This window comes from Ascaphus truei, chromosome 6 (assembly GCF_040206685.1).
Source record: "Ascaphus truei isolate aAscTru1 chromosome 6, aAscTru1.hap1, whole genome shotgun sequence".
Taxonomy (NCBI): Eukaryota; Metazoa; Chordata; class Amphibia; order Anura; family Ascaphidae; genus Ascaphus; species Ascaphus truei.
The window spans coordinates 100,471,171-100,480,619 of record NC_134488.1 but is presented as its reverse complement, the minus strand read 5'-3'; positions in this window follow the sequence as shown (position 1 = coordinate 100,480,619).

Genomic DNA, 9,449 nt, shown 5'->3' with positions numbered 1-9,449 from the left:
TTTTGAATCATGAGTCCAGGGCACTTCATGCTCGTCAGGAGCACCGACCAGGTGTGCCTGTGTAGGTATGCAGCAGCCGACCCGCGTCTCCAGGGCCCGGATCTTCGTTGGTGCAGTTCTGGAGCACCGTAAGTATCACGAGAGGTCCGCGCCCGGGGAGGAGCAGCGCGGATGCCGTTTCCTCCCGTTGCAGTCCGAGACACCACGGGTGGGGGCCTCAATTCCCCTCGGTCTCGGGGAGACAGAAAAGGTGAGTGGACGTTTTACTCGTGGGAGGGGCGGGAGGTAGGAGGGGGGCTTTGGTTAGATAGTGGCGGGGGGGGTGGGGGGGGGAGGGGGGGAGGGAAGAAAGGAGGGGGGAGAGTGGTGAGGAGTGGGGGGGGGGGAGTGGTGAGGAGTGGGGGTGAGGAGTGGGGGGGGGGGAGAGTGGTGAGGAGTGGAGGGGGGGGGGGAGGGGGCGGGGGGGGGAGCTAGTTCGTGGGGTGGGAGTTGGGGGGCCTCTCGGGGTCTGAGGGGTGCTTTGTGCACTGAGGGTTCTTGCGTTGGGTGCCAGCTGATATCTTCAAGGCCTCTGGGTTCGCGTGGGGTGACTGTGGGGGGCCTCTTGCGTTTTTCTTGGGCCTAGTAGTTGTCTGGATCATCCGGTTTCACCGTTGGCGCTGGCTCGCCAGTCTCTCCGATGTTCGGGGGGGCTTCTTGTAGGGGCGTCTCTGACGTCTCCTCGGTATTGGGGCGGCTGCTCTTCTGTGGTGGGAGAGAGGATCCCTAGCGCTTTTAAGAAGTTTTTAGCGCCTTCAGGGGTTGTCACTGTGTGGTGGCGGCCATTACGGAGCACCACTAATTTGAAGGGGAACCCCCAGCGATACTTTACCCCCTGGTCTCTGAGGTAGGTAGGAGGTAAGTGAGGCGCAGCGCGTTTCTTTTAATCATTTGTTATCTGGGAGAGGTCGTTGTAGAGTTGGATTTGTGCCCCCGTCTATGGACACAGTCCTCATTTCTCTGGCCGCCGCCATGATGCGGTCTTTAGCAGAGTATGCGTGCATTCTCAGCACCACATCTTTGTGTCTATTTGGGTCCGACGATTTCGGGGCCAGGGCTCTGTGTGCACGGGTCCGTGTGCAGGTCATGATCTGATAGATCAGGGACGAGCTGCAGAAAGAGTCTGCGGAGGAAAGGTTGGAGTTCTTCGTGGGAGATAGTTTCTGGGATGTTTTTTGAGGCGGATGTTTTTGCCTTCGCTCCCTGTTCTCCATGTCCTCTAATTTGTCCTGTATATGCTGAATCGCCTCTCCACATCTCAGCACTTCCTCGCGTGTCTCAGCCTGTTCATTTGAGGCTACCTCCATCTTGACCTCCAGGTCTTCCGTTCGCTCCGTCAGTGCTTCTACTTCTGCTCGGATGGTTTGGAGGGCCTTTTCCGTGTCCTCCTGGACTCCCCTCCTCATTTTAATAATTAGGGCATCAAAAAAGTCTTTATTTAGGACGGGGGGATCTGAGTCTGTCGGGCTCTGTCGGCCGCTGCGCACCTCGTGCTCCGGTTCTTCTCCGGCGCCATCTTGCTCCTCGGAGCTGATCTCAGCTAGGCGTTGCGCCGGAAGCGAAGAACTTGGTGACGGGGGCATTGACTCTTCCTCTGCGGCTTCCCCCGCCATCTCTTCAGAGTGAGTTCTCGGGGTGGGATCGATTTTCGGGGGGTTTGGGGGTGGGGAATGGGCTTATTCTGTTATATATCTTGGTGAGGGCGCCGGGAGCTCCTCCACTAGCAGACCATCGGCTGTGACGTCACCGGAAGTCTCCCCTTCTAATTGCTTTTTAATTAATTTACACATACATAATCTTGTAAGCATTCTTATTTGATAATAACTCACATACGGCACACCTGTGAGCATGGAACCTGCATACAGGGTGAGGGTTAATACACAGCTCACAAGCTGCCCCACTTTTCACCTTCGCAAAGGTCCCTCATATGAACAATATCTCTCCTCATTCCCATCCCTCCATACCACCTGTCATAAACAGCACATGACATAGATATGCAACCAGGGTTAATACACACGGCTACTCTAGCCAACTCACCTTTCTCCTGCACAAGGTACTTTCAAGTAGTTAATATTAACCCCTTACTCAATTACAATCAAATCTATTCGCTTCCACCACCCAAGAAATATGCAAAATGTGTAATTAATATATATCTGCCAGGGTCTCGGGTCCATATTTAGAATACAAAAAGCTATGCACAAAAATCTGTTGTAGCAAAATGTGTCCGAAAATGTAAATTACTCTCTACAGAGGATGCAACAGTTCATTCAGATCCCAAAGCATCACTTATTAAATGTTCTTTTGATGACAGAAAAAGATTATCACAAGAACATAGTTAGCAATAAATGCAGAAGTTTCTTAAAATAAAACATATGTAGCGCTGCTTCCCCCACACCCCCTCCCTCCCGTCTGGGAGATTTGGCCCTTGCTACCGGTTGGTGTGGTGCATAGTACCTGTTGGTTCCAGGAGATGCTGAGCTTCCGCGATGTTGTGGGGAACAGGACAGGCTTTTGGTTGTTATCAGGCTGTGTTCTTCTCAGTGCAAGCTCCTCCATTCACAGCAGGCTCCAGCTTAGATGGAGACAGTCCCCACTGTGAAACACTTTGTGCAAACCCCCACCCAATAGACTGTAGACTTAGGCAGGGGTATATAAAACAGGGTCTTCATTATTCATCCACTGCAGATATTTTAGCGATGTAGTCACTGGTGTCAGACCCAAAGCTTCTGGATGTACCTGGGCTCGCTATCATAATTGAGGCCTCTCCAGCCTACGTGGCATTTCTCTTCAGCCCCCTGAGGGCCTGAGGGCCGGTCTTAATCCCTTGAGAAAGAGACTAGAACTGACTATAATTTGGAATGGCTTCCTCTCTAGCACAGAGGGGGAAGGCACAAGGTCTGCACCTGGATAGTGCAGAACACAGACCCAGTTCCATCTCCAACCCTGTCACTCAGGCTGCCTGAAGGTGGGTAAAACCCAGGATCATGCCTGACAATGCTTTGGACTTACTAAGACGGACATGGCAGGCAGGGCAGACAAGTAGCCAGGACTGGCATGGCTACACATAAAACAGAAATCTCTATACAGTATGTTACCATATGTCATAGGTTTTTCCCCAGAGAGGTCATTTCTCTATACGTAGACAGACGCGAGTCATATCAATAGATTCAAGCAAATTTCACGAATGTAAAGAGACTAATTTTGACCGGCGTGCGGCTAAATTTGAGTGACAAATGGATATCTGTCCCTGCCCACCTCCTAGACATGAAGCGTCTGGCCTTATTGCGTTTGTCTCCTTGAAACGATTACAAATATCTAAACGTTATAATTTAGAATAAAGGTTATCACCTGATATCTTCGTTTTTAATACATTCCTCCACCTAAGTGGTGACTTGTGTGTCACCCCTCTCTGTGATGCACAAGTGATCATTCAAGACTGTCACAGTTTCCTTTGACAGTGACTTGTTTATAAAAAATTAATGAGCTATAATTTAATCCCATCTCTGGCAAAACAAATGCCCTTATCTCTACATTCTATCAGTCCCATTACAACACATATTGTACTTGTATTGGGCCATAAGTGATAACCCACCAATTAAGCCCAATATTTTGTATTTTTAAGAGAAACAATAACCACGTTAACTCCTGAACCACCAGATTGATTAAAATACTTAATATCTCATGATATTACGATCACAATAGCTATCACACTTGAGTGAACAGGCCATTTACAGAAAGCATAGAGAGATAGAAACATAGACTTCTTTGGTTTCGGATTCACCCAGCCACGGTGCCAGGTATCAAACCCCGATCAGGCAGTTACTGCCATTGACTTGCGCGGCCGTTACAACTGGGTCATAGGCTGGATCCTGGCCTATGTACTGTATGCTATCTGGTGCTTTTAAAATGCAGCATAAAGAAAATTGCATGCAATCAGAAAGCTAATAGATAGAACGAGAACTATGTTTGTTCCGTGTCTTTGCTATTAGAAAGATAATACATATTTTGTCTGCTTTACACTTCATTGCTCTCATACAGCCTTATTCAATATGCTGTGCATCCACTTTCTCGTACTGGAAAATATTTTTGTCCTATTTTAGTCTATCTCTAGAGCAAGGGTGGCCAACTCCAGTCCTCAAAAGGCACTCACTGATCAGGTTTTCAGGATATCCCTGCTTCAGCACAGCTGGCTCATTTAAAGACTGAGCCAGCTGTGCTGAAGCAGGGATATCCTGAAAACCTGACCTGTGGGTAGCTATTGAGGACTGGTGTTTGCTACTCTTGCTCTAAATTGTAAGCTCTCATGAGCAGGGCCCCCATCAGGCTTTTGTACCCATTTGTGCTTGTTTGTCCTTATTTGGCATGTCACTATTTATGTAATTGATATCATTCTGTTCCCCCCATTGTACCGCGCGGCAGAATATGTTGGCGCCTCATAAATAAACGACAATAATAATATTTATTTGAATGGAGCAGAACTCTTCTCTAGCACTGGGAAACTGCTTCGCAGCATATCCTATAGGAACAATAGTGTGTTTGTTTTCTCTCTATATATAGGGATATCAAATGGGAAAAAAAGACAAAGTGTAATACATAAGAATGAACCCAGACAAGAAATCACTTCTAAAAAAAAAAAAAAATAAGCAAAAATAGACACTTGACACCATCCTCATGGAACTAACATCTCCAATTGTCTACTCCTTGACAGGGTTTCTGTCATTTGGTTTATGTGTTTGCTTCTCAAACATTTCATTCCTGCATTGCTGAAATACTTTGTCCCTCGCTGAGATAGATAGAAGGTTCTCTGGAAGTCACGCTGGGTTTTTTTTTACATTTTAAACGGGTTTCCTTCACACGCTCCTCTCACATCAACCCCTTTCAGTATCAAAGTAAAAAAGTTAAACACAGGACGCTTCTCTGGTTGTAAACTTGAAGGTGAAGTCCTATCCTGCCAAACAAAACATTTTATTTCATCGCCCTGTTTGCATTGTATTTTCATACTAAGCCCATACTGTGCTGTTACAATAATAAATATCCATCTCTACGAGGCATTGCGCAACTTCAAAAGGTAATATTTTTTTGTGGCCCACCTGGTTTCATATGCTCATATTGCTCTATATCCATGGAATGTGCTGCTACATCAGGGGTGGTCAACCCCAGCCTTCAAGCTACCAACAGGTCAGGTTTACAGGATATCCCTGCTTCAGCACAAGTGGCTCAAATAGCGACTCAGTGTTATCCCAAATCAGAGATGCCTTGAGTCCTGTGAAGGGTGTGGCCTGCCTTTAACCTTTGTTGCTGAAAAGTATATGTAACGGGTATTCCCCCACCCAATCGCATATAGAGTGTATGTGAGGGGGAACCTATATGTTACCAGGTGTGGTGCAGTACCTGTTAGGCTCACAGGAGGTCTGAGCCTCCGCCAGTGAGAGCCTGGGGTGAATCCTCTTGGACGATCTTATAATTACAGCGCCTCTACCTGTGCAGGATTCTAGGAGTGTAGAATGTCCCCTATACAGGACCCACATATATGAACCACATACACCAAGGTATATATAAAACAGGTTTACTATATGGGCAAAACAATAACATCACATCACATCATACTATATAGCAACAGTCATGTTACCCCCTGCCACTAGCTGGTAGCTATAACCTTGCCCCTAACTGGGCTATACCTTTACACCCCCTTCCCAACCCCGTGTCCAAAGCGTCCAAGCCCACCCAAGTGTGTGAACAGGCCTGTCACATGTGAGGAGCAAGTTAAAGTTGGTGCACGTGTGGAAGGTTGTAAATACCTGCCCAGGTGTCCCTGCACCTGGGTGTCTTCGCAAAGGGTCTGCCGGCGCCGCTTGGTCCAGTGCTGATCTGCACCTCCGCGTGGGATGGGGTCCCGCCGGACGTCCCACCGTAAGTAGGGTGACCATTCGTCCCGGTTTTGCCGGGACAGTCCCATTTTTTTCTGCCCTAACCCGATTTTAGCTCCGTCCCGGTTATGTCCCGGTTTTGTCCCTGGTCCCGGTATTGCGGGGCAGCGGCAGTGAGGAGAATGCGGCGGCCGGTAAGTATTTTCTATGTGTGTGTGTGAATGCTGCCGGGGGGACTGAATGAAGGAGAATGCCGGGGGCGGGACTTAGAATGCCGGCCGGCCCGCAGGGGATTGGATGAATGATGATGCCGGGGGCGGGACTTAGAATGCCGGCTGGCCCGCAGGGGATTGGTCGCAGGCAGGTCAGAGGAAGCTGGGGGCGGGACTTCCGCTTTGTGCAGAGCACACGTGAGTGTGTTTGTCTTCCCGCTCCCGGCTCCTCTGTGCGCGTGAGTGTCCCCCTTCTGTCCCGGGTCCCAGCCAGGGGGGGTAATAGGAGGTGGTAGCGGGGGTGCGCCTACCTTTGTACCACCTTGTACCTTTGCCCCCCCGGCGCTCCCACCATTGCCCCCCCGGCGCTCCCACCATTGCCCCCCCGCGCTCCCACCTTTGCCCATCGGTGCTCCCAGCTTTGCCCCCCGGCGCTCCCACCTTTGCCCCCCGGCGCTCCCACCTTTGCCCCCCGGCGATCCCACCTTTGCACCCCGGCGCTCCCACCTTTGCCCCCCGGCGTTCACAGCTTTGTCCCCCGTCGCTCACAGCTTTGCCCCCCGGCGCTCACTTCCCCCCGTCCCCTTGGTGTGGGAGATGGGCTCTGGGGCGGGCAGTAGTTGCTGCGCGGTCGCGGGCAGTGCAGGGGCTGGCGGGCGGTGCAGGGGGAGGCGGGGTGTATCTGTGTGTGTGTGTATCTGTGTGTGTGTGTGTATCAGTGGGTGGGTGTGTGTGTGTGTATCAGTGTGTGTGTGTGTGTGTGTATCAGTGTGTGTGTGTGTGTGTATCAGTGTGTGTGTGTGTGTGTGTGTGTGTGTGTATGTGTATCAGTGGGTTTGTGTGTGTGTGTATATGTGTATGAGTGGGGGGGTGTCTGTGGGTGTATCAGTGTGTGTGTGTGTGTGTGTGTGTGTGTGTGTGTATCAGTGGACGTGTGTGTGTGTATCAGTGTGTGTGTGTGTATCAGTGGGTGTGTGTGTGTATCAGTGGGTGGGTGTGTATCAGTGTGTGTGTGTTTGTATCAGTGGATGAGGGTGTATCAGTGTGTGTGTGTGTGTGTGTATCAGTGGGTGTGTGTGTATCAGTGGGGGGGGTGTATCAGTGGGGGTGTGTGTGTATCAGTGGGGGTGTGTGTGTGTGTACCAGTGGGTGTGTGTGTGTACCAGTGGGTGTGTGTGTGTGTATCAGTGGGGGTGGAGGTGTGTGTATCAGTGGGGGTGTATCAGTGGGGGTGTGTTTGTGTGTATCAGTGGGGGTGTGTGGGGGTGTGTATCAGTGGGGGTGTGTGTGTATCAGTGGGGGTGTGTGTGTGTATCAGTGGGGGTGTGTGTGTATCAGTGGGGGTGTGTGTGTGTATCAGTGGGGGTGTATCAGTGGGGAGGTGTGCGGGTATCACTGTGTGTGTGTGTATCAGTGGGGGGGGGTGTGTGTATCAGTGGGGATGTGTGTGTGTGTATCAGTGGGTGTGTGTATCAGTGGGGGTGTGTGTATCAGTGTGTGTGTGTGTCTCTCTCACTCCGTCTCCCTCTCTCCCTGTCTCCCTCCCTCCCACCCACCCTGTCTCCCTCCCTCCCACCCACCCTGTCTCCCTCCCTCCCACACCCTGTCTCCCTCCCTCCCACCCACCCTGTCTCCCTCCCTCCCACCCTGTCTCCCTCCCTCCCACCCTGTCTCCCTCCCACCCTGTCTCCCTCTCTCTCTCACCCTGTCTCCCTCCCTCTCTCACCCTTTCTCCCTCTCTCTCACCCTGTCCCCCTCCCTCTCTCACCCTGTCTCCCTCACCCTCCCTCCCTCTCCCTCCCTGTCTCCCTCCCTCCCTCACCCTCTGTATTATGTTAACTGCCATATACCTACACCGAAGTAACCTATCCTGCTTTCTTCCAGATCTGACTCAAGTTTCACACGAGAGACCTCGGAAGACAGGTAGGGAACACCTCCCCTCCAGTATAGTACTTTGAGGGACTGCGGATCAGGTAAGATCCCAGGCGGGATTGCTGCTTTAGAAATTGTTAAGAGGGGGCATCCTGACACTGGTTAATGGGTTCAGAATCATTCACATCTGGCTTTTTTTTTGTTCGATTAGTGAGGTGTACACACACACTCTCTAATAGTAGTAAAGTATAAGTGTACTACAATAAATAAACTGTTATATATAAAAAAAAAAATGTGTCCCGGTTTTTCATTTTCTAAATCTGGTCACCCTGACCGTAAGGACAGTCTCTGGATCAGCAACACAGCTTACAGGAATATGCAGCAAACCCTTTCACTGGGTCCCTGCACTAAGGAACTACACAGGGTCTCTACCTGCTTTAAGGAACTACACAGCTGAAGGGGCACAGGGTCCTTACCTAAGGGCCTGTCCCTATGAACACCCACCCTCACTAGTGGGGAGTCAGGGCCTCAGCTCTAGCCTGGGGATTTCTGGCCTAGGGCAGAAGCTCGCAGCTCTCTGACCCCCTTCCTTCCTTCCTTCCTTCCCCCACTGTCTCCTTAGCCTGACTGACTCACAGCACATTGCCCATACAATGTATCCACTCTCTGCAGGGGAAACTGCAGACACTGTTAGCTGCCTGCAATCATCTGACTCACCTGCCTCTAAGCCTGCTGGGAGTTGTAGTTCCCCAGGAAGCTCTTGCCTATGGAGACCGCATGGGCGCCTCTCTAATGGCCACCTACCTGTAGCGCAGGTGCAGATAGAGAGACTAATGGCTGCCGCACCACTTTCCTGAGCATGCTCAACATCTAGGGGGCCTTCCTGCCTCCCTACACTTTGTTGCGCTTTGTGTAATGGCCGCCGCGACTGCAAATGCGCACCGCGCATGCGCGAACGCGCATAAGATGGTGGCGCCCTGTCACTGATGCCGCCAGGAGCCACGATCACCCCGCAACTGCCTGACATGGTGCGGTTGTACCCGCTACTCTGCGCAGGTGAGGAGGGCCAGGGGGGACCCTGCTACATATAGTAAATAATTGCAAGTTTCACTGAGATGACTGTGGCCCGTTCTATAGTGTCTGCGCTTGGTACGCCGTGCGTGCGCGCGGCATTTATAGTTGGCTGACGTTAGTCAGAAAGAATTTGCGCCGCTACCGCCGCTGAAAATGTAAGTATATGTGTGTATACTGTATGTGTGTATGTATGTAAAATGTTATTAAAAAATTATTAAAGGATTTATTTATTTAATTGAAAACGCACACATACATACACATATATATACACACATACACACACACATACATAAATACATACACATACACACGCGCACACAGTGATACATTCGTTCACAGTATACACACAAAACGTGTGCGGCACGTGCACACGCCTTCGCACAGC